The 24,067-nt window shown below is 40.1% G+C and overlaps 1 pseudogene; it reads right to left on the reverse strand.

Annotated features, from left to right (window-relative positions):
* Nucleotides 1-17,896: 17,896 nt before the first annotated feature.
* Nucleotides 17,897-23,315, reverse strand: LOC122304747 (annotated as a pseudogene).
* Nucleotides 23,316-24,067: the final 752 nt, after the last annotated feature.

Raw genomic sequence — 24,067 nt, forward strand, 5'->3', positions numbered from 1 at the left:
CTGGTTCTCATTCTTTCAAGCCCATCATGTGGGTTGGGCTCTTGCTAGTTTCATCCCAATTGGATTGCACCAATTCTTGCATTGCTCCCTTAATCTTCGTGGCTCTTAATCTTGTAATTGATCCTTAAGACTTGATCTGCCTTGGGGCCCATCACAAGGTTCCCATCCAGCCACGGTTAAGCTTATGACTTGAGTTAAGGGCAATAATCAACTTCCACACAATTATTTATCTCTAGACCATATTTTGATATTAATTTATCTTTTCATATTCTTTCTCACCCTTTTTATCTTGACCTTATTGTTTTCATCGTTGTTTTCCATCATTCTGACATTTAATTAGAAGATTAGTTTTTATCCAAGACATGTTAATTGAAACAAAGCCATGTAAACACCGAAGTCACCGCAAATTGCCACCTCGATGCTCCTTAAGGTGTGCACTACAACAAATCGGCGCCATGCCCATGCCTTTTATGCATTTCCTCATTGTAAGCTTCACTATTTAGACTGGACATTCACCCCCCAATTTCAGTTCTAGCATCTGATGAATTAGCAGCAAGAAACGGGCCCGTCTTTTATGTCATTCTTTCAGTTGAAGCCCACATACAGCTTACCATTGGTTTCCGTCAAGCCCAAGACATGTAACAAGCCCCCAAGGTTCACATCTAGCCATGTTTAAGCTTCTAGCTAGAGTTAAAGGTCAACAATCAACACACACATGATTATTCATTTCTAAACCATGTTTTGTGCTTAATTTCACTTTTAATATTCCTTCTCACCTTTTTTGCCTAAACCATGTGGCTTTTATTGCTGTTTGTGATCATTCTTGGGTTGAATTAGAAGATTGTTCTTCATCCAAGACATGTCAATTGAAGGAAAGCCAGGTAAATGTCCAAGTCAACGCAAATCGGCACCTAGCTGCCCCTACATGTGCATTGCGACAAATCGGCCCTTAGCCCACGCATTTCGCAATATTTTCGCAAGAGAAATCCCACTACTCACACTCCACATTAACCTGCCTAACTCGGTAATAGAATCCAACGGATTGCCACCCACCCACCTGTCTTCTATTTCGTTCTGAAAATTGAAGGCCACATACACCTTACCATTGGTTTCGGTCAAGCCCAACAAGCGTAACAATCTCCCAAGGTTCGCATCTAGCCACACTTAAGCCTATGCCTTGAGTTAAGGGCAATAATCGACTTCCACACGATTATTTATCTCTAGACCATATTTTGATATTAATTTATCTTTTAATATTCTTTCTCACCCTTTTTATCTTGACCTTATTGTTTTCATCGTTGTTTTCCATCATTCTGAGATTTAATTAGAAGATTAGTATTGATCCAAGACATGTTACTTGAAGCAAAGCCATGTAAACGCCCAAGTCACCGCAAATCGCCACCTCGGTGCAACTTCATGTGTGCATTGCAACAAATCGGCGCCATGCCCATGCCTTTTATACATTTCGTCAGTGGAAACTTCACTATTTACACCGCACATTCCCCCCCAAGTTCAGTTCTAGCATCTGATGAATTAGCAGCAAGAAACCCCGTCTTTTATCTCATTCTTTCAGTTGAAGCCCACATACAGCTTACCATTGGTTTCCGTCAAGCCCAAGACGTGTAACAAGCCCCCAAGGTTCACATCTAGCCATGTTTAGGCTTCCAGCTAGAGTTAAAGGTCAACAATCAACACACACATGATTATTCATCTCTAAACCATGTTTTGTGCTTAATTTCACTTTTAATATTCCTTCTCATCTTTTTTGCCTAAACCTTGGGGCTTTTATTGCTGCTTGTCGTCATTCTTGGGTTGAATTAGAAGATTGTTCTTCATCCAAGACATGTCAATTGAAGGAAAGACAGGTAAATGACCGAGTCAACGCAAATCGGCACCTAGCTGCCCCTACATGTGCATTGCGACAAATCGGCCCCTAGCCCACGCATTTCGCAATATTTTCGCAGGTGAAATCCCACTACTCACACTCCACATTAACCTGCCTAGCTCGGTAATAGAATCCGACAGATTGCCACCCACCCACCTGTCTTCTATTTCGTTCTTAAAATTGAAGGCCACATACACCTTACCATTGGTTTCGGTCAAGCCCAAGAAGCGTAACAATCTCCCAAGGTTCGTATCTAGCCACACTTAAGCTTATGACTTGAGTTAAGGGCAATAATCGACTTCCACATGATTATTTATGTCTAGACAATATTTTCATATTAATTTATCCTTTAATATTCTTTCTCACCCTTTTTATCTTGACCTTATTGTTTTCATCGTTGTTTTCCATCATTCTGACATTTAATTAGAAGATTAGTTTTGATCCAAGACATGTTAATTGAAACAAAGCCATGTAAACACCGAAGTCACCGCAAATCGCCACCTCGATGCTCCTTCATGTGTGCATTACAACAAATCGGCGCCATGCCCATGCCTTTTAGGCATTTGCTCATTGTAAACTTCACTATTTAGACTGGACATTCACCCCCCAATTTCAGTTCTAGCATCTGATGAATTAGCAGCAAGAAACCCCGTCTTTTATCTCATTCTTTCAGTAGAAGCCCACATACAGCTTACCATTGGTTTCCGTCAAGCCCAAGACGTGTAACAAGCCCCCAAGGTTCACATCTAGCCATGTTTCAGCTTCTAGCTAGAGTTAAAGGGCAACAATCAACACACACATGATTATTCATTTCTAAACCATGTTTTGTGCTTAATTTCACTTTTAATATTCCTTCTCATCTTTTTTGCCTAAACCATGTGGCTTTTATTGCTGTTTGTCATCATTCTTGGGTTGAATTAGAAGATTGTTCTTCATCCAAGACATGTCAATTGAAGGAAAGCCAGGTAAATGTCCAAGTCAACGCAAATCGGCACCTAGCTGCCCCTACATGTGCATTGCGACAAATCGGCCCCTAGCCCACGCATTTCGCAATAGTTTCGCAAGAGAAATCCCACTACTCACACTCCACATTAACCTGCCTAGCTCGGTAATAGAATCCGACGGATTGCCACCCACCCACCTGTCTTCTATTTCATTCTTAAAATTGAAGGCCATATACACCTTACCATTTGTTTCGTTCAAGCCCAAGAAGCGTAACAATCTCCCAAGGTTCGCATCTAGCCACACTTAAGCTTATGACTTGAGTTGAGGGCAATAATCGACTTCCACACGATTATTTATCTCTAGGCCATATTTTGATATTAATTTATCTTTTAATATTCTTTCTCACCCTTTTTATCTTGACCTTATTGTTTTCATCGTTGTTTTCCATCATTCTGAGATTTAATTAGAAGATTAGTATTGATCCAAGACATGTTAATTGAAACAAAGCCATGTAAACGCCCAAGTCACCGCAAATCGCCACATCGGTGCACCTTCATGTGTGCATTGCAACAAATCGGCGCCATGCCCATGCCTTTTATACATTTCGTCAGTGGAAACTTCACTATTTACACCGCACATTCCCCCCCAAGTTCAGTTCTAGCATCTGATGAATTAGCAGCAAGAAACCCCGTCTTTTATCTCATTCTTTCAGTTGAAGCCCACATACAGCTTACCATTGGTTTCCGTCAAGCCCAAGACGTGTAACAAGCCCCCAAGGTTCACATCTAGCCATGTTTAGGCTTCCAGCTAGAGTTAAAGGTCAACAATCAACACACACATGATTATTCATCTCTAAACCATGTTTTGTGCTTAATTTCACTTTTAATATTCCTTCTCATCTTTTTTGCCTAAACCTTGGGGCTTTTATTGCTGCTTGTCCTCATTCTTGGGTTGAATTAGAAGATTGTTCTTCATCCAAGACATGTCAATTGAAGGAAAGGCAGGTAAATGACCGAGTCAACGCAAATCGGCACCTAGCTGCCCCTACATGTGCATTGCGATAAATCGGCCCCTAGCCCACGCATTTCGCAATATTTTCGCAAGAGAAATCCCACTACTCACACTCCACATTAACCTGCCTAGCTCGGTAATAGAATCCGACGGATTGCCACCCACCCACCTGTCTTCTAATTCGTTCTTAAAACTGAAGGCCACATACACCTTACCATTGGTTTCCTTCAAGCCCAAGAAGCATAACAATCTCCAAAGGTTCGCATCTAGCCACACTTAAGCTTATGACTTGAGTTAAGGGCAATAATCGACTTCCACACGATTATTTATCTCTAGACCATATTTTGATATTAATTTATCTTTTAATATTCTTTCTCACCCTTTTTATCTTGACCTTATTGTTTTCATCGTTGTTTTCCATCATTCTGAGATTTAATTAGAAGATTAGTATTGATCCAAGACATGTTAATTGAAGGAAAGCCATGTAAACGCCCAAGTCACCGCAAATCGCCACCTCGGTGCACCTTCATGTGTGCATTGCAACAAATCGGCGCCATGCCCATGCCTTTTATACATTTCCTCAGTGGAAACTTCACTATTTACACCCCACATTCCCCCCCAAGTTCAGTTCTAGCATCTGATGAATTAGCAGGAACAAACCCCGTCTTTTATCCCATTCTTTCAGTTGAAGCCCACATACAGCCTACCATTGGTTTCCGTCAAGCCCAAGACGTTTAACAAGCCCCCAAGGTTCACATCTAGCCATGTTTAAGCTTCCAGCTAGAGTTAAAGGTCAACAATCAACACACACATGATTATTCATCTCTAAACCATGTTTTGTGCTTAATTTCACTTTTAATATTCCTTCTCATCTTTTTTGCCTAAACCTTGGGGCTTTTATTGCTACTTGTCATCATTCTTGGGTTGAATTAGAAGATTGTTCTTCATCCAGGGCAAGTCAATTGAAGGAAAGGCAGGTAAATGACCAAGTGAACGCAAATCGGCACCTAGCTGCCCCTACATGTGCATTGCGACAAATCGGCCCCTAGCCCATGCATTTCGCAATATTTTCGCAAGAGAAATCCCACTACTCACACTCCACATTAACCTGCCTAGCTCGGTAACAGAATCCGACGGATTGCCACCCACCCACCTGTCTTCTATTTCGTTCTTAAAATTGAAGGCCACATACACCTTACCACTGGTTTCGGTCAAGCCCAAGAAGCGTAACAATCTCCCAAGGTTCGCATCTAGCCACACTTAAGCTTATGACTTGAGTTAAGGGCAATAATCGACTTCCACACGATTATTTATCTCCAGACCATATTTTGATATTAATTTATCTTTTAATATTCTTTCTCACCCTTTTTATCTTCACCTTATTGTTTTCATTGTTGTTTTCCATCATTCTGACATTTAATTACAAGATTAGTATTGATCCAAGACATGTTAATTGAAACAAAGCCATGTAACCGCCCAAGTCACCGCAAATCGCCACCTCGGTGCACCTTCATGTGGGCATTGCAACAAATCGGCGCCATGCCCATGCCTTTTATACATTTCCACCGTGCAAACTTCACTATTTACACCGCACATTCCCCCCCAAGTTCAGTTCTAGCATCTGATGAATTAGCAGCAAGAAACCCCGTCTTTTATCTCATTCTTTCAGTTGAAGCCCACATACAGCTTACCATTCGTTCGTGAAGTCCAAGACGTGTTAAAAGCCCCCAAGGTTCACATCTAACCCTGTTTAAGCTTCTTGCTAGAGTTAAAGGTCAACAATCAACACACACATGATTATTCATTTCTAAACCATGTTTTGTGCTTAATTTCACTTTTAATATTCCTTCTCACCTTTTTTGCCTAAACCATGTGGCTTTTATTGCTGTTTGTCATCATTCTTCGGTTGAATTAGAAGATTGTTCTTCATCCAAGACATGTCAATTGAAGGAAAGCCAGGTAAATGTCCAAGTCAACGCAAAATGGCACCTAGCTGCCCCTACATGTGCATTGCGACAAATCGGTCTATAGCCCACGCATTTCACAATATTTTTGCAACAGAAATCCCACTACTCACACTCCACATTAACCCGCCTAGCTCGGTAATAGAATCCGATGAATTGCCACCCACCCACCTGTCTTCTATTTCGTTCTTGAAATTGAAGGCCACATACACCTTACCATTTGTTTCGGTCAAGCCCAAGAAGCGTAACAATCTCCCAAGGTTCACATCTAGCCACGATTAAGCTTATGACTTGAGTTAAGGGCAATAATCGACTTCCACACGATTATTTACCTCTAGACCATATTTTGATATTAATTTATCTTTTAATATTCTTTCTCACCCTTTTTATCTTGACCTTATTGATTTCATTGTTGTGTTCCTTCATTCTAACATTTAATTAGAAGATTAGTTTTGATCCAAGACATGTTAATTGAAACAAAGCCATGTAAACCCCGAAGTCACCGCAAATCGCCACCTCGATGCTCCTTCATGTGTGCATTACAACAAATCGATGCCATGCCCATGCCTTTTATACATTTCCTCATTGGAAACTTCACTATTTAGACTGGACATTCACCCCCCAAGTTCAGTTCTAGCATCTGATGAATTAGCAGCAACAAACCCCGTCTTTTATCTCATTCTTTCAGTTGAAGCCCACATACAGCTTACCATTGGTTCCGTGAAGACCAAGACGTGGTAAAAGCCCCCAAGGTTCACATCTAGCCCTGTTTAAGCTTCTAGCTAGAGTTAAAGGTCAACAATCAACACACACTTGATTATTCATCTCTAAACCATGTTTTGTGCTTAATTTCACTTTTAATATTCCTTCTCACCTTTTTTGCCTAAACCATGTGGCTTTTATTGCTGTTTGTCATCATTCTTGGGTTGAATTAGAAGATTGTTCTTCATCCAAGACATGTGAATTGAAGGAAAGCCTGGTAAATGTCCAAGTCAACGCAAATCGGCACCTAGCTACCCTACATGTGCATTGCGACAAATCGGCCCCTAGCCCACGCATTTCACAATATTTTCGCAAGAGAAATCCCACTACTCACACTCCACATTAACCCGCCGAGCTCGGTAATAGAATCCGATGAATTGCCACCCACCCACCTGTCTTCTATTTCGTTCTTGAAATTGAAGGCCACATACACCTTACCATTGGTTTGGGTCAAGCCCAAAAAGCGTAACAATCTCCCAATGTTCCCATCTAGCCACGGTTAAGCTTATGACTTGAGTTAAGGGCAACAATCGACTTCCACATGATTATTTACCTCTAGACCATATTTTGATATTAATTTATCTTTTAATATTCTTTCTCACCCTTTTTGTCTTGACCTTATTGATTTCATTGTTGTTTTCCTTCATTCTAAGATTTAATTAGAAGTTTATAATTGAAACAAAGCCATGTAAACACCGAAGTCACCGCAAATTGCCACCTCGATGCTCCCTCATGTGTGCATTACAACAAATCAGCGCCATGCCCATGCCTTTTAGGCATTTCCTCATTGAAAACTTCACTATTTAGACTGGACATTCACCCCCCAAGTTCAGTTTTAGCATCTGATGAATTAGCAGCAAGAAACCCCATCTTTTATCTCATTCTTTCAGTTGAAGCCCACATACAGCTTACCAATGGTTCCGTGAAGACCAAGACGTGTTAACAGCCCCCAAGGTTCACATCTAGCGCTGTTTAAGCTTCTAGCTAAGTTAAAGGTCAACAATCATCACACACTTGATTATTTATCTCTAAACCATGTTTTGTGCTTCATTTCACTTTTAATATTCCTTCTCACCTTTTTTCCCCAAACCTTGTGGCTTTTATTGCTGCTTGTCATCATTCTTGGGTTGAATTAGAAGACTGTTCTTCATCCAAGACATGTCAATTGAAGGCAAGCCAGGTAAATGACCAAGTCACCGCAAATCGGCACCTAGCTGCCCCTACATGTGCATTGCGACAAATCGGCCACTAGCCCATGCATTTCGCAATATTTTCGCAAGAGAAATCCCACTACTCACACTCCACATTAACCCGCCTAGTTCGGTAATAGAATCCGACGAATTTCCACCCACCCACCTGTCTTCTATTTCGTTCTTGAAATTGAAGGCCACATACACCTTACCATTGGTTTTGGTCAAGACCAAGAAGCGTAACAATCTCCCAAGGTTCACATCCAGCCACGGTTAAGCTTATGACTTGAGTTAAGGGCAATAATCCACTTCCACACGATTATTTATCTCTAGACCATATTTTGACAATAATTTATCTTTTAATATTCTTTCCCACCCTTTTTATCTTGACATTATTGTTTTAGAGTTGTTTTGCATCATTCCGAGATTTAATTGGAAGATTAGTATTGATCCAAGACATGTTAATTGAAACAAAGCCATATAAACGCCCAAGTCACCGCAAATCGCCACCTCGGTGCACCTTCATGTGTGCATTGCAACAAATCGGCACCATGGCCATGCCTTTTATACATTTCCTCAGTGGAAGCTTCCCTATTTACACCGCACATTCCCCCCCAAGTTCAGTTCTAGCATCTGATGAATTAGCAGCAAGAAACCCCTTCTTTTATCTCATTCTTTCAGTTGAAGCCCACATGCAGCTTACCATTGGTTTCCGTCAAGCCCAAGACGTGTAACAAGCCCCCAAGGTTCACATCTAGCCAAGTTTAAGCTTCTAGTTGGAGTTAAAGGTCAACAATCAACATACACATGATTATTCATTTATAAACCATGTTTTGTTCTTAATTTCACTTTTAATATTCCTTCTCACCTTTTTTGCCTAAACCTTGGGGCTTTTATTGCTGTTTGTCATCATTCTTGGGTTGAATTAGAAGATTGTTCTTCGTCCAAGACATGTCAATTGAAGGAAAGGCAGGTAAATGACCGAGTCAATGCAAATCGGCACCTAGCTGCCCCTACATGTGCATTGCGACAAACCGGCCTCTAGCCCACGCATTTCGCAATATTTTCGCAAGAGAAATCCCACTACTCACACTCCACATTAACCTGCCTAGCTCGGTATTAGAATCCGACAGATTGCCACCCACCCACCTGTCTTCTATTTCGTTCTTAAAATTGAAGGCCACATACTCCTTACCATTGGTTTCGGTCAAGCCCAAGAAGCGTAACAATCTCCCAAGGTTCACATCTAGCCACACTTAAGCTTATGACTTGAGTTAAGGGCAATAATCGACTTCCACACGATTATTTATCTCTAGAAAACATTTTGATATTAATTTAACTTTTAATATTCTTTCTCACCCTTTTTATCTTGACCTTATTGTTTTCATCGTCGTTTTCCATCATTCTGAGATTTAATTAGAAGATTACTATTGATCCAAGACATGTTAATTGAAACAAAGCCATGTAAACGCCCAAGTCACCGCAAATCGCCACCTCGGTGCACCTTCATGTGTGCATTGCAACAAATCGGCGCCAGGACCATGCCTTTTATACATTTCCTCAGTGGAAACTTCCCTATTTACACCGCACATTCCCCCCCAAGTTCAGTTCTAGCATCTGATGAATTAGCAGCAAGAAACCCCGTCTTTTATCTCATTCTTTCAGTTGAAGCCCACATACAGCTTACCATTGGTTTCCGTCAAGCCCAAGACGTGTAACAAGCCCCCAAGGTTCACATCTAGCCATGTTTAAGCTTCTAGCTAGAGTTAAAGGTCAACAATCAACACACACATGATTATTCATTTCTAAACCATGTTTTGTGCCTAATTTCACTTTTAATATTCCTTCTCACCTTTTTTGCGTAAACCATGTGGCTTTTATTGCTGTTTGTCATCATTCTTGGGTTGAATTAGAAGATTGTTCTTCATCCAAGACATGTGAATTGAAGGAAAGCCAGGTAAATGTCCAAGTCAACGTAAATCGGCACCTAGCTACCCCTACATGTGCATTGCGACAAATCGGCCCCTAGCCCACGCATTTCACAATATTTTCGCAAGAGAAATCCCACTACTCACACTCCACATTAACCCGCCTAGCTCGGTAATAGAATCCGATGAATTGCCACCCACCCACCTGTCTTCTATTTCGTTCTTGAAATTGAAGGCCACATACACCTTGCCATTGGTTTGGGTCAGGCCCAAAATGCGTAACAATCTCCCAAGGTTCACATCTAGCCACGGTTAAGCTTATGACTTGAGTTAAGGGCAATAATCGACTTCCACACGATTATTTACCTCTAGACCATATTTTGATATTAATTTATCTTTTAATATTCTTTCTCACCCTTTTTGTCTTGACCTTATTGATTTCATTGTTGTTTTCCTTCATTCTAAGATTTAATTAGAAGATTAGTTTTGATCCAAGACATGTTAATTGAAACAAAGCCATGTAAACACCGAAGTCACCGCAAATTGCCACCTCGATGCTCCCTCATGTGTGCATTACAACAAATCAGCGCCATGCCCATGCCTTTTAGGCATTTCCTCGTTGGAAACTTCACTATTTAGACTGGACATTCACCCCCCAAGTTCAATTGTAGCATCTGATGAATTAGCAGCAAGAAACCCCGTCTTTTATCTCATTCTTTCAGTTGAAGGCCACATACAGCTTACGAATGGTTCCGTGAAGACCAAGACGTGTTAAAAGCCCCCAAGGTTCACATCTAGCGCTGTTTAAGCTTCTAGCTAAGTTAAAGGTCAACAATCATCACACACTTGATTATTCATCTCTAAACCATGTTTTGTGCTTCATTTCACTTTTAATATTCCTTCTCACCTTTTTTCCCTAAACCTTGTGGCTTTTATTGCTGCTTGTCATCATTCTTGGGTTGAATTAGAAGATTGTTCTTCATCCAAGACATGTCAATTGAAGGAAAGGCAGGTAAATGACCGAGTCAACGCAAATCGGCACCTAGCTGCCCCTACATGTGCATTGCGACAAATCGGCCTCTAGCCCACGCATTTCGCAATATTTTCGCAAGAGAAATCCCACTACTCACACTCCACATTAACCCGCCTAGCTCGGTAATAGAATCCGTTGAATTGCCACCCACCCACCTGTCTTCTATTTCGTTCCTGAAATTGAAGGCCACATACACCTTACCATTGGTTTCGTCAAGCCCAAGAAGCGTAACAATCTCCCAAGGTTCACATCTAGCTACGGTTAAGCTTATGACTTGAGTTAAGGGCAATAATCGACTTCCACACGATTATTTACCTCTAGACCATATTTTGATATTAATTTCTCTTTTAATATTCTTTCTCACCCTTCTTATCTTGACCTTATTGATTTCATTGTTGTTCTCCTTCATTCTAAGATTTAATTAGAAGATTAGTTTTGATCCAAGACATGTTAATTGAAACAAAGCCATGTAAACACCGAAGTCACCGCAAATCGCCACTTCGATGCTCCTTCATGTGTGCATTACAACAAATCGGCGCCATGCCCATGCCTTTTAGGCATTTCCTCATTGGAAACTTCACTATTTAGACTGGACATTCACCCCCCAAGTTCAGTTCTAGCATCTGATGAATTAGCAGCAAGAAACCCCGTCTTTTATCTCATTCTTTCAGTTGAAGCCCACATACAGCTAACCATTGGTTCCCTGAAGTCCAAGACGTGTTAAAAGCCCCCAAGGTTCACATCTAGCCCTGTTTAGGCTTCTAGCTAGAGTTAAAGGTCAACAATCAACACACACTTGATTATTCATCTCTAAACCATGTTTTGTGCTTCATTTCACTTTTAATATTCATTCTCACCTTTTTTCCCTAAACCTTGTGGCTTTTATTGCTGCTTGTCATCGTTCTTGGGTTGAATTAGAAGATTGTTCTTCATCCAAGACATGTCAATTGAAGGAAAGCCAGGTAAATGACCAAGTCACCGCAATTCGGCACCTAGCTGCCCCTACATGTGCATTGCGACAAATAGGCCACTAGCCCACGCATTTCGCAATATTTTCGCAAGTGAAATCCCACTACTCACACTCCACATTAACCCACCTAGCTCGGTAATAGAATCCGTTGAATTGCCACCCACCCACCTGTCTTCTATTTAGTTCCTGAAATTGAAGGCCACATACACCTTACCATTGGTTTCGGTCAAGCCCAAGAAGCGTAACAATCTCCCAAGGTTCACATCTAGCCACGGTTAAGCTTATGACTTGAGTTAAGGGCAATAATCGACTTCCACACGATTATTTACCTCTAGACCATATTTTGATATTAATTTCTCTTTTAATATTCTTTCTCACCCTTCTTATCTTGACCTTATTGATTTCATTGTTGTTCTCCTTCATTCTAAGATTTAATTAGAAGATTAGTTTTGATCCAAGACATGTTAATTGAAACAAAGCCATGTAAACACCGAAGTCACCGCAAATCGCCACCTCGATGCTCCTTCATGTGTGCATTACAACAAATCGGCGCCATGCCCATGCCTTTTAGGCATTTCCTCATTGGAAACTTCACTATTTAGACTGGACATTCACCCCCCAAGTTCAGTTCTAGCATCTGATGAATTAGCAGCAAGAAACCCCGTCTTTTATCTCATTCTTTCTGTTGAAGCCCACATACAGCTTACCATTGGTTCCCTGAAGTCCAAGACGTGTTAAAAGCCCCCAAGACGTGTAACAAGCCCCCAAGGTTCACATCTAGCCCTGTTTAAGCTTCTAGCTAGAGTTAAAGGTCAACAATCAACACACACTTGATTATTCATCTCTAAACCATGTTTTGAACTTCATTTCACTTTTAATATTCCTTCTCACCTTTTTTCCCTAAACCTTGTGGCTTTTATTGCTGCTTGTCATCATTCTTCGGTTGAATTAGAAGATTGTTCTTCATCCAAGACATGTCAATTGAAGGAAAGCCAAGTAAATGACCGAGTCACCGCAAATCGGCACCTAGCTGCCCCTGCATGTGCATTGCGACAAATCGGCCTCTAGCCCACGCATTTCGCAATATTTTCGCAAGAGAAATCCCACTACTCACACTCCACATTAACCTGCCTAGCTCGGTAATAGAATCCGACGGATTGCCACCCACCCACCTGTCTTCTATTTCGTTCTTAAAATTGAAGGCCACATACACCTTACCATTGGTTTCGGTCAAGCCCAAGAAGCGTAACAATCTCCCAAGGTTCGCATCTAGCCACACTTAAGCTTATGACTTGAGTTAAGGGCAATAATCGACTTCCACACGATTATTTATCTCTAGACAATATTTTGATATTAATTTATCTTTTAATATTCTTTCTCACCCTTTTTATCTTGACCTTATTGTTTTCATCGTCGGTTTCCATCATTCTGAGATTTAATTAGAAGATTAGTATTGATCCAAGACATGTTAATTGAAACAAAGCCATGTAAACGCCCAAGTCACCGCAAATCGCCACCTCGGTGCACCTTCATGTGTGCATTGCAACAAATCGGCGCCATGGCCATGCCTTTTATACATTTCCTCAGTGGAAACTTCCCTATTTACACCGCACATTCCCCCCCAAGTTCAGTTCTAGCATCTGATGAATTAGCAGCAAGAAACCCCGTCTTTTATCTCATTCTTTCAGTTGAAACCCACATGCAGCTTACCATTGGTTTCCGTCAAGCCCAAGACGTGTAACATGCCCCCAAGGTTCACATCTAGCCATGTTTAAGCTTCTAGCTAGAGTTAAAGGTCAACAATCAACATACACATGATTATTCATTTCTGAACCATGTTTTGTGCTTAATTTCACTTTTAATATTCCTTCTCACCTTTTTTGCCTAAACCTTGTGGCTTTTATTGCTGTTTGTCATCATTCTTGGGTTGAATTAGAAGCTTGTTCTTCATCCAAGACATGTCAATTGAAGGAAAGCCAGTTAAATGTCCAAATCAACGCAAATCGGCACCTAGCTGCCCCTACATGTGCATTGCGACAAATCGGCCCCTAGCCCACGCATTTCACAATATTTTCGGAAGAGAAATCCCACTACTCACACTCCACATTAACCCGCCCAGCTCGGTAATAGAATCCGATGAATTGCCACCCACCCACCTGTCTTCTATTTCGTTCTTGAAATTAAAGGCCACATACACCTTACCATTGGTTTCGGTCAAGCCCAAGAAGCATAACAATCTCCCAAGGTTCACATCTAGGCACGGTTAAGCTTATGACTTGAGTTAAGGGCAATAATCGACTGGCACACGATTATTTACCTCTAGACCATATTTTGATATTAATTTATCTTTTAATATTCTTTCTCACCCTTCTTATCTTGACCTTATTGATTTCATTGTTGTTCTCCTTCATTCTAAGATTTAATTAGAAGATTAGTTTTGATCCAAGACATGTTAATTGAAACAAAGCCATGTAAACACCGAAGTCACCGCAAATCGCCACCTCGATGCTGCTTCCTGTGTGCATTACAACAAATCGGCGCCATGCCCATGCCATTTAGGCATTTCCTCATTGGAAACTTCAGTATTTAGACTGGACATTCACCCCCCAAGTTCAGTTCTAGCATCTGAAGAATTTGCAGCAAGAAACCCCGTCTTTTATCTCATTCTTTCAGTTGAAGCCCAAATACAGTTTACCATAGGTTCCGTGAAGTCCAAGACGTGTTAAAAGCCCCCAAGGTTCACATCTAGCCCTGTTTAAGCTTCTATGATGTGAACCCCAATAGACTTGCTTTGAGACCCAACAACAATACTGGAAAAACAACCCCAAGAAAGCCAAACTCAGGTATATGGATGGAGAATCTTGACCCGATGAGAACCCGTTCAAAGAACCTAGATTATATCAAAATCTAGACCCATTGAAGAACCCGTCTCAAGAACCTAGATTACAAAGGAAGAACTCCACAAAGGTTTTGATTTACCCTTGATAAGTTCAGAAGTTCAAGAAGAACAAGAGGAGGTCACTCAACTCTCAATCACAATTCCATATAGTCTGCCTCTCAAATGAGGTTACAAGTGGTTCAAATAGACAATCCCCAAAAACCCTACAGTGGTTTAAGTAAACAATGCGTCGGGTACTGTAGCGTGAACAGTGCCATACGCCGCGCTACAGTTACTTCTGAAACCCTAGTAAGACATAAAATTTTAACTTTCCAAATAAACCCTTGGCCAAAAATACAAGGTCTTCCCAAAAATAACCCTAGTCCATTAGAAATAAGACATACATGGGCCAAGCATCCTCAAGCCCACTTCTTCTAAACTAATAATAAAATACCGTTAAACAAATTGAAAGCCTTAACAACAATAGGCCCAATCTCTAAGTCATGTCTTCCATAGCTTGTATCAAGTGGATCAAAACTGGTTCTTTTTCCTTGAAGCCCATCTTGAGTGTTGGGCTCTTCCTAGCTTCATTCCAAGTGGATTGCACCAATCCTTGCATTGCTTCCTTGATCTTCTTGGCTCTTGATCTTGTAATTGGCCCATCTGGAATTTGCAAGGGATCTTTAAGGGTAGCTCCACCTTGGTTCCCATCATTCTACCTAGAGTTAAAGGTCAACAATCAACACACACTTGATTATTCATCTCTAAACCATGTTTTGTGCTTCATTTCACTTTTAATATTCCTTCTCACCTTTTTTCCCTAAACCTTGTGGCTTTTTTTGCTGCTTGTCATCATTCTTGGGTTGAATTAGAAGATTGTTCTTCATCCAAGACATGTCAATTGAAGGAAAGCCAGGTAAATGACCAAGATTGTTCACGCTACAGTACCCGCGGCACTATTCCTTTAGGGTTTTGGGAATTGTTTATTTAAGGCACTTGTAGCCTCATTTGAGAGGTAAGACATTTTTTATTGAATTTTCATTGTGAGTGAGTTTTCTCCTCTTGTTCTTAATTGAACTCTTGAACTTATCAAAAGTAAATCACAACCTTTGTGGCAAAACCTTAGACTTGGCCTTCCTACATGTAATGCACATGCCACAAATGCAATTGACGTCTCTTTTCATCTTAGGCCAAAAGAAATGTTCATCCAATAATTCATTGAAAGGCAAATGATACTCCCACAAATGTTCATGAGACACATCTAAAGTTTTCTTTGCACCAAAATAACCATTCCAATTATATGCAAACTCAATGAATGGTAAGTAGTACTCCCACCAATGGTCATCCAACACGTCTAAAATTCCCTTTATATCAAAATTTCCCAACAGTCCACATCCATGCACAAGCAACTCACGCATAAGACTAGTAGGCACACAAAGTATTTTCTCTCTAAACAAGTACCAATATAGTCTATATAAATAAGAAAACGATGCTTTCTTACGTACTCCATACACACTAGCCAAGCCATCATCATTAACAAACAAGTTCTTATCATATTCAAGTCTCAATAACTTTGCATCCAAAATAAAGATAAGGACATACCTTCTTGATAATGCATCAAACAGAAGATTTTCCTTACCATGTGTGTATTTGATTTCATGAGGAAAAGTCTCAATACATTCCTCCCACTTAGCATGCATTCTAGTCAACAACTTACCTTGTCCCTTCAAGTGTATCAAGGACTCATGTTCTTGAAAGAGAGGTCGGTTAGTAATTGTCGCACCCGGCACAAAATCAATATAATGCTCTATCTCTCTAATAGGTGGCAATCCACTAAACACACCAGTAGGAATCATGATCTTATATCCCTGCAACAAAGAAACAACAATACTAGGCAAAGGTACGTTAAGTTCGTTAGTATTAAAACTTGCCTTAGCATAAAAACTCACTTTTCTTTTTGTTTTCCTCTCATTTTCTGCATTATCTCTTCTCTTTTTACTCTCTCTTTTTTCTTCAGTCTCTTTACTCTTTTCACTCTCCTTTTTCTTTTCACTTTCTTTTTCCTTTTCACTCTCTATTTCCTTTTCACTCTCTGTTTTTTCTTCACTCTCTCCTTCTCTTGAAGTTTTGGCCTCACTATTTCTTCTTTTCTCAATCTCATTTTCACTCTTTCTTTTTTCATCAATCTCACTTTCTCTCTTTTTTTTTTTTATCAACTTCACTTTCTTTCTTTCTTTTTTGATCGACCTCACTTTTCAACTTGAGTTGGTCCTCATGGACCTGTGTTGGAGTTAAAGGAGCAAATTTGATTCTTTTTCCATCCTTTTCAAAGCTGTACATGTTTCTAAACCCATCATAGATCACTCTCCTATCACACTGCCACGGCCTCCCCAACAAAATATGGCCACTATGCATAGGCACTACATCACAAAGTACCTCATCCTTGTACCTCCCAATTGAAAAAGAAACTAGCACTTGCTTATTTATTTTAACCTCCCCACAATTATTCAACCACTGCAACTTGTATGGTCTAGGGTGTTTCAAAGTAGGTAAATTCAATTTCTCAACTAAAGTAGTGCTAGCAACATTAGTACAACTCTCTCCATCAATAATCATACTACATACCTTGTTGTTGATGTGGCATCTAGTACGAAAAATGTTTTCTCTTTGCTGCTCTATACCATCTATCTTAAATTCTGTATTGGGAGCATGCCTAACAACAAGAGACTCGCCATACTCTTCATTCTTATTGTACCTATTCTCAATACTAGGCTCACGTCTCCTCCTATCTCTCCCACTTTGCAAATTTCTAATCAATGCACCTTGTTGTTCCATCTTATCCCTCACTTCCCCCAACTTCAAATTTAACCTTTCAAATTTTTGTTGCATGGACTGCAACAAAAAGAATGAATTGTCTGACATCCCCTTTAGTTATGAGTCACTTTAATGAGACATCGTATGTGTTGCACAAAAAAGAATGTTAGTGGAAAAAGACCTCACACGCTCTCCCTCACGTGTTTACACTCAAATAATGACACTTCACTCGTGTTTCACTCTTAATTGGCTTTTTCCCGATAATGATCTCACACTCTCTTGCCTTTTACCTCAAGAGTTTTCACACTCAAGTTCTAAAAGAACTAATTGAACAAAATCAAGACAAAGCAACCTTGTTTAATCCCAACTTGCAATTAGCTCCAAGAAACAAGAACAAGAGAAACACGGAAGGAACAACAATGACACGAGAATCAAGAAAATTATACGAGGGAAAGAGTAATTACAAAACAAGACACCAACTAGAAAAAATGTATTCAGCCCCTTTAAAGATAACGCTCAATCAATGCCAAACGACTCAATTTCCTATGGCAAAGTATTTCAAACAACTATACCCAAAATCATTTTCTTTCTCTTCTTTTTTTTCGAATTTTGGATTTTTATTTTTTTTGCCTTTTTTTTTTCGATTTTTTTTTTCTTTCTTTTCTTTTTTTTTTCTTTTCTTTTCTTTTCCTTTTCTTTTTTTTTTTCTTTTCTTTTCTCAACAATTCAACCACAAACAGAAATATTCAATTGTGATAATGAAACAATTGAATTCAAACACATACAAATTGATAAGGAAATAGAAGGGAATCAATGAAACCCTAGAAATTTCAAACCCTAGATGGTGCAAATTTTGACAGCTCTCAAACAAGGAATTTAGCCACCCTATGATGATGAACATGAAACCCAAAAGATAGAATAATTTGGCAGCCCTAGGAAATTCGAATTTCTGCACTTTTTTTTTTTTGTGCAATCCTAGAACAATGAAGCTCTAGAATTAACGATACAATAAATAAAGATAGAATCAGACCTGATTGGAAACCTTGCTCTGATTACCAAATGATGTGAACCCCAATCGACTCGCTTTGAGACCCAACAACAATATTGGAAAAACAAACCCAAGAACGCCAAACTCAAGTCTATGGATGGAGAATCTAGACCCGTTGAGAACTCGTTTCAAGAACCTAGATTATATTAAAATCTAGACCCGATGAAATCCCGTCTCAAGAACCCAAATTACAAGGAGGAACGCCACAAAGGTTGTGATTTACCTTTGATAAGTTCAAGAGTTCAATTAAGAACAAGAGGAGAAAACTCACTCACAATGAAAATTCAATAAAAAATGTCTTACCTCTCAAATGAGGCTACAAGTGCCTTAAATAAACAATTCCCAAAACCCTAAAGGAATAGTGCCGCAGGTACTGTAGCGTGAACAGTCCCGCTACAGTAACTTCTAAAACCCTAGTTCACATAAATTAATAACTTTTCAAATATGCCCTTGGCCAAAATACAAGGCCTTCCCAAAAACCCTAATTCATTAGAAATAAGACATATGGGCTAGACATCTCCCAAGCCCAATTATTCTAGAATAATTCCTTTGACTAATAAAATAAGTCATTTCAATGAAATAAAAAAGTCTATGGTCTTTAATAACAATCGGCTCAAGTCATGTCTTCCATAGCTTGGATCAAATGGATCAAAACTGGTTCTCATTCTTTCAAGCCCATCATGTGTGTTGGGCTCTTGCTAGTTTCATCCCAATTGGATTGCACCAATTCTTGCATTGCTCCCTTAATCTTCGTGGCTCTTAATCTTGTAATTGATCCTTAAGACTTGATCTGCCTTGGGGCCCATCACCCCCTCTCCTCAAAAGGATTCGACCTCGAATCTTCACCTACATCAAAAGGAGAAAGATCAGAAACATTGAAGGTAGCAGAAACATTATATTCACTTGGAAAATCCACTTTATATGCATTGTCATTAATTTTCTCAAGAATTTGGAAAGGTCCATCTTCTCGAGGATGCAACTTAGTCCGTCTATGGGCTGGGAATCTTTCTTTGCGCATGTGAACCCAAACCCAATCTCCTGGTTCAAAGGTGACACGCCGTCGCCCTTTATTGGCTTGGGAAGCAAACCTTTCATTCTTTTGGGCAATTTGAAGCTGTACCCTCTCATGAAGTGACTTCACCAACTCTGCCTTCTTTTGTCCATCTAAGCTACTCCTGCCATCAATAAGCAAAGGCATCAAATCTAAAGAAGTAAGTGGATTAAAACCATAAACAATTTCAAAAGGAGAGTATGAAGTAGTAGTATGCATGGTCCTATTATATGCAAACTCTATAAATGGCAAACAATCCTCCCAACTCTTTAAATTCTTTTGAACAACAGTGCGTAAAAGCTGAGTTAAAGTCCTATTAACTACTTCAGTCTGACCATCAGTCTGTGAGTAACAAGTAGTGGAAAATAAGAGTTTAGTACCTAATTTTCCCCACAACACCTTCCAAAAGTGGCTAAGAAATTTAACATCCCTATCAGAAACAATGCTCTTGGGCACACCATGGAGTCGCACTATCTCTTTGAAAAACAAGTCAGCTATGCTTGTGGCATCATCTGTTTTATGGCATGGAATGAAATGTGCCATCTTGCTAAATCTATCCACAACCACAAAAATAGAGTCTCTACCCCTTTTTGTCCTAGGCAGCCCCAAAACAAAGTCCATAGATATGTCTACCCATGGCTCACTAGGAACGGGTAAGGGTGTATATAACCCATGTGGCAAAACCTTAGATTTGGCCTTTCTACATGTGATGCACCTGCTACAAATGCGATTGATGTCTCTTTTCATCTTAGGCCAAAAGAAATGTTCATGCAATATGTCTAAGGTTTTCTTGACACCAAAGTGTCCCACTAATCCCCCGCCATGTGCCTCACGCACCAATAACTCACGCATAGAACAACTAGGTACACACAGTTTGTCTTCTTTAAACAAGTAACCATCATGCTTGTAAAACTTACCAAATGCCGCCTTATCACATGCCATGTACACATCAGAAAAGTCAACATCATCGGCATACATATCTTTCACATATTCAAACCCAAGCATTTTAGCACTCATAGAAGTAAGAAGTACATACCTCCGTGATAAAGCATCAGCAACAATATTCTCCTTACCTTGCTTGTAACGGATGACATATGGAAAGGTCTCAATGTATTCCATCCATCTAGCATGCCTCTTATTCAACTTACCTTGACCCTTGAGATGCTTCAACGATTCATGATCGGTGTGGATCACAAATTCCCTAGGCCACAAGTAGTGCTGCCATGTCTCTAATGCATGAACAAGAGCATAAAGTTCTTTGTCATAAGTAGGGTACTTCAGGGATGCCCCACTTAGCTTCTCACTGAAGAAGGCAATCGGCCGCCTATCCTGCATCAAAACGGCTCCAATCCCTATTCCTGAGGCATCACATTCAATCTCAAAAGCTTTGTTAAAATCTGGTAATGCTAACACGGGTGCAGAGCACAACCTTTCTTTAATAGTGGCAAATGCATTCTCTTGATTAGCCCCCCAATGAAACCCGACATTCTTTTTAATGACTTCAGTGAGTGGTGCAGCAATGGTGCTAAAATCTTTAACAAAACGCCAATAAAAGCTAGCTAAACCATGAAAGCTTCTTACCTCAGTGACGCTCTTTGGTGTTGGCCACTCCTTAATGGCCTTGACTTTCTCTTCATCCACTTCAATACCCTTTGTACTAACAACATAACCAAGAAAAACAACTTCCTCCATACAAAAGGTACATTTCTTGAAATTAGCATACAAGTTTTCACACCTCAACACATTAAACACATATCTCAAATGCTCAATATGCTCATTTAAGTCCTTGCTGTACACTAGAAACTTGCCTATGAATGCACGTAGGACATGATTCATTAATCTCATGAAAGTACTTGGCGCATTTGTAAGTCCAAATGGCATAACTAACCATTCATAAAGCCCATACTTAGTCTTAAAAGCAGTTTTCCATTCATCACCCTCTTTCATTCTAATTTGATGGTACCCACTTTTAAGATCAATTTTACTAAAAATACATGAGCCATGCAATTCATCGAGCATATCATCTAATCTAGGAATGGGATGGTGATACTTTACCGTGATATTATTAACCGCCCTACAATCAATGCACATCTGCCACGTCCCATCCTTCTTAGGCACTAGAAGCACTGGTACTGCACATGGGCTCATGCTCTCCCTCACGTACCCCTTGCTCATCAAATCCTCAACTTGCCTCTGAAGCTCCTTTGTCTCATCTGGATTACTTCTATAAGCTGGTCGGTTTGGAATAGCAGCCCCGGGCACGAAATCAATCTGGTGCTCAATGCCTCTAATGGGTGGCAACTCATTAGGCATTTCCTCTGAGAATACATCCTCAAACTCATGCAACAAAGAAACAGCCAAACTAGGAAGAGGTTGGTTAGTTTCATCAAGATTAAGATAAGACTCTTTATAGACAAGAAAAATCATAGGGCGATCTGCTAAGAAAGCTCTCTTAACCTCACTCCCTCTTGCATAGAAACTCACTTTTGTCTTTCCTTTTCTCTCAGCAGACTCTTTTTCTTTTTCACTCTTTCTTTTTTGCTCAATCTCTTTTTCACTCATTCTTTTTTTATCACTCTCATTTTCACTCTTTCTTTTATGAGCAACCTCACTTTTCAGTTTCAGTTGGTCCTCATAGACCTATCTTGGAGTTAAAGGAGCAAGCTTGGTTGTTTTGCCCTCCTTTACAAAGCTGTACATGTTTTTGAATCCATCATGTATCACTCTCCTATCATATTGCCATGGTCTCCCCAACAATATATGGCCAGCATGCATAGGCACAACATCACAAAGCACTTCATCTTGATACTTCCCAATGGAAAAAGTAACTAACACTTGTCTATCCACCCTAACCTCCCCACAATCATTCAACCACTGCAGCTTGTATGGTCGAGAGTGTTTCAAGGTAGGTAAATTCAATTTTTCAACTAATGTAGTGCTAGCAACATTAGTACAACTTCCCCCATCAATTATCATACTACATACCTTGCCATTGATGTGGCATCTAGTATGGAAAATGTTCTCCCTTTGTTGCTCTGCTTCATCCATCTTAATTTGTGTGTTGAGAGCACGCCTGGCAACAAGGGACTCACCTGTTACGGGGTATTCTACTCCATCATCATCACTAGCATCCTCCAACTCAGGTATCTCATCACGATCATCCTCACTTGCAGTCATCACCTCCCCATTGTCACGCATAATCATTACACATTTGTTTGGACATTGAGAAGCGATGTGGCCTGAACCCAAACACTTAAAGCATTTAAATCTCTATTTCTAGAAGGTTGGGATGCCAACTTGGGTTTGTTGCTAGTTCCTTCATCGTTTCCTTTAGGTGGTTCTGTCTTTGCCTTTGTTACAACTCGATCATCTTTCTCCCACTTTGGTTTCCAAGGAGTGCTAGAAACTGAAGTGTACCTTGATGTCCCTTTCCTCTTTAATTGCCTCTCCACCTTCATAGCCATGTGCACCATGTCTTCTATTTCTACGTAATGTTGCAACTCAACCACATTGGCTATCTCCCTATTCAAACCAGACAAAAATCTAGCCATAGTGGCCTCCCTATCCTCCTCTACATTCGCCCGTATCATAGCCACCTCCATCTCCTTATGGTATTCCTCCACACTCCTAGACCCCTGTGTAAGATTTTGTAATTTCTGGTAGAGGTCCCTATAGTAGTGGCTAGGTACAAATCTCCGCCTCATGAGAGCTTTCAACTCTCCCCATGTCTCGACAGACCTCTCATAATTCCTCCTCCTATTGGTTACTAATTGATCCCACCAAATAATAGCATAATCAGTGAACTCAATTACTGCCAACTTCACTTTCTTCTCCTCTGAATAGTTATGATACTCAAAGATCAACTCTATCTTCTTCTCCCACTCTAAATAAGCTTCAGGGTCAGTTCTACCTTGGAAAGATGGTATTTTCATTTTGATGCTCTCAAGGTCCCTATCTACTCCATCACGACCCCGTGGGTTTCCCCTAAATCCTCTTTCACGCCTGACTCCTCTATGCCTACCCATCCCAACTTCAGAAATTAGATCTTCCTCATCCTCACCATCTCCTTCATCTTCATAATCATGTTCTCTTCTAGGTTCACGTCTCCTCCTATCTCTCCCACCATATAAATTTTTAATTACTTCATCTTGTTGATCCATCCTATCTCTCACTTCTCCTAACATCATGTTCAATCGTTCAAACTGTTGTTGCATAGCTTGCAACATAAAGGAGTTATCTGCCATCCCCTTTGGTGATGAGTCACTTTTATGAGACATTGTACGCGCTGCACACAAAAAAACTATTAGTGGAAAAGACCTCACACGCTCTCTTACGTGTTTACACTCGAGTAATAGCACTCCACTCGTGTTTCACTCTTAATTGGCTTTTTCCCGATAATGATCTCACACTCTCTTGCCTTTTACCTCAAGAGTTTTCCCACTCAAGTTCTTTTAGAACTAATTGAACTATAAATCAAGACAATACAAACCTGTCTTATTCCAACTAGTAATTAGGTCCAAGAAACTCTTAACAAGAGAAAATATAGAAAGAATAAAATGACACAAGATTCAAGGAAATGCTACGAGGG

Source organism: Carya illinoinensis, chromosome 3 (genome assembly GCF_018687715.1).
Source record: "Carya illinoinensis cultivar Pawnee chromosome 3, C.illinoinensisPawnee_v1, whole genome shotgun sequence".
In the NCBI taxonomy this organism is placed as follows: Eukaryota; Viridiplantae; Streptophyta; class Magnoliopsida; order Fagales; family Juglandaceae; genus Carya; species Carya illinoinensis.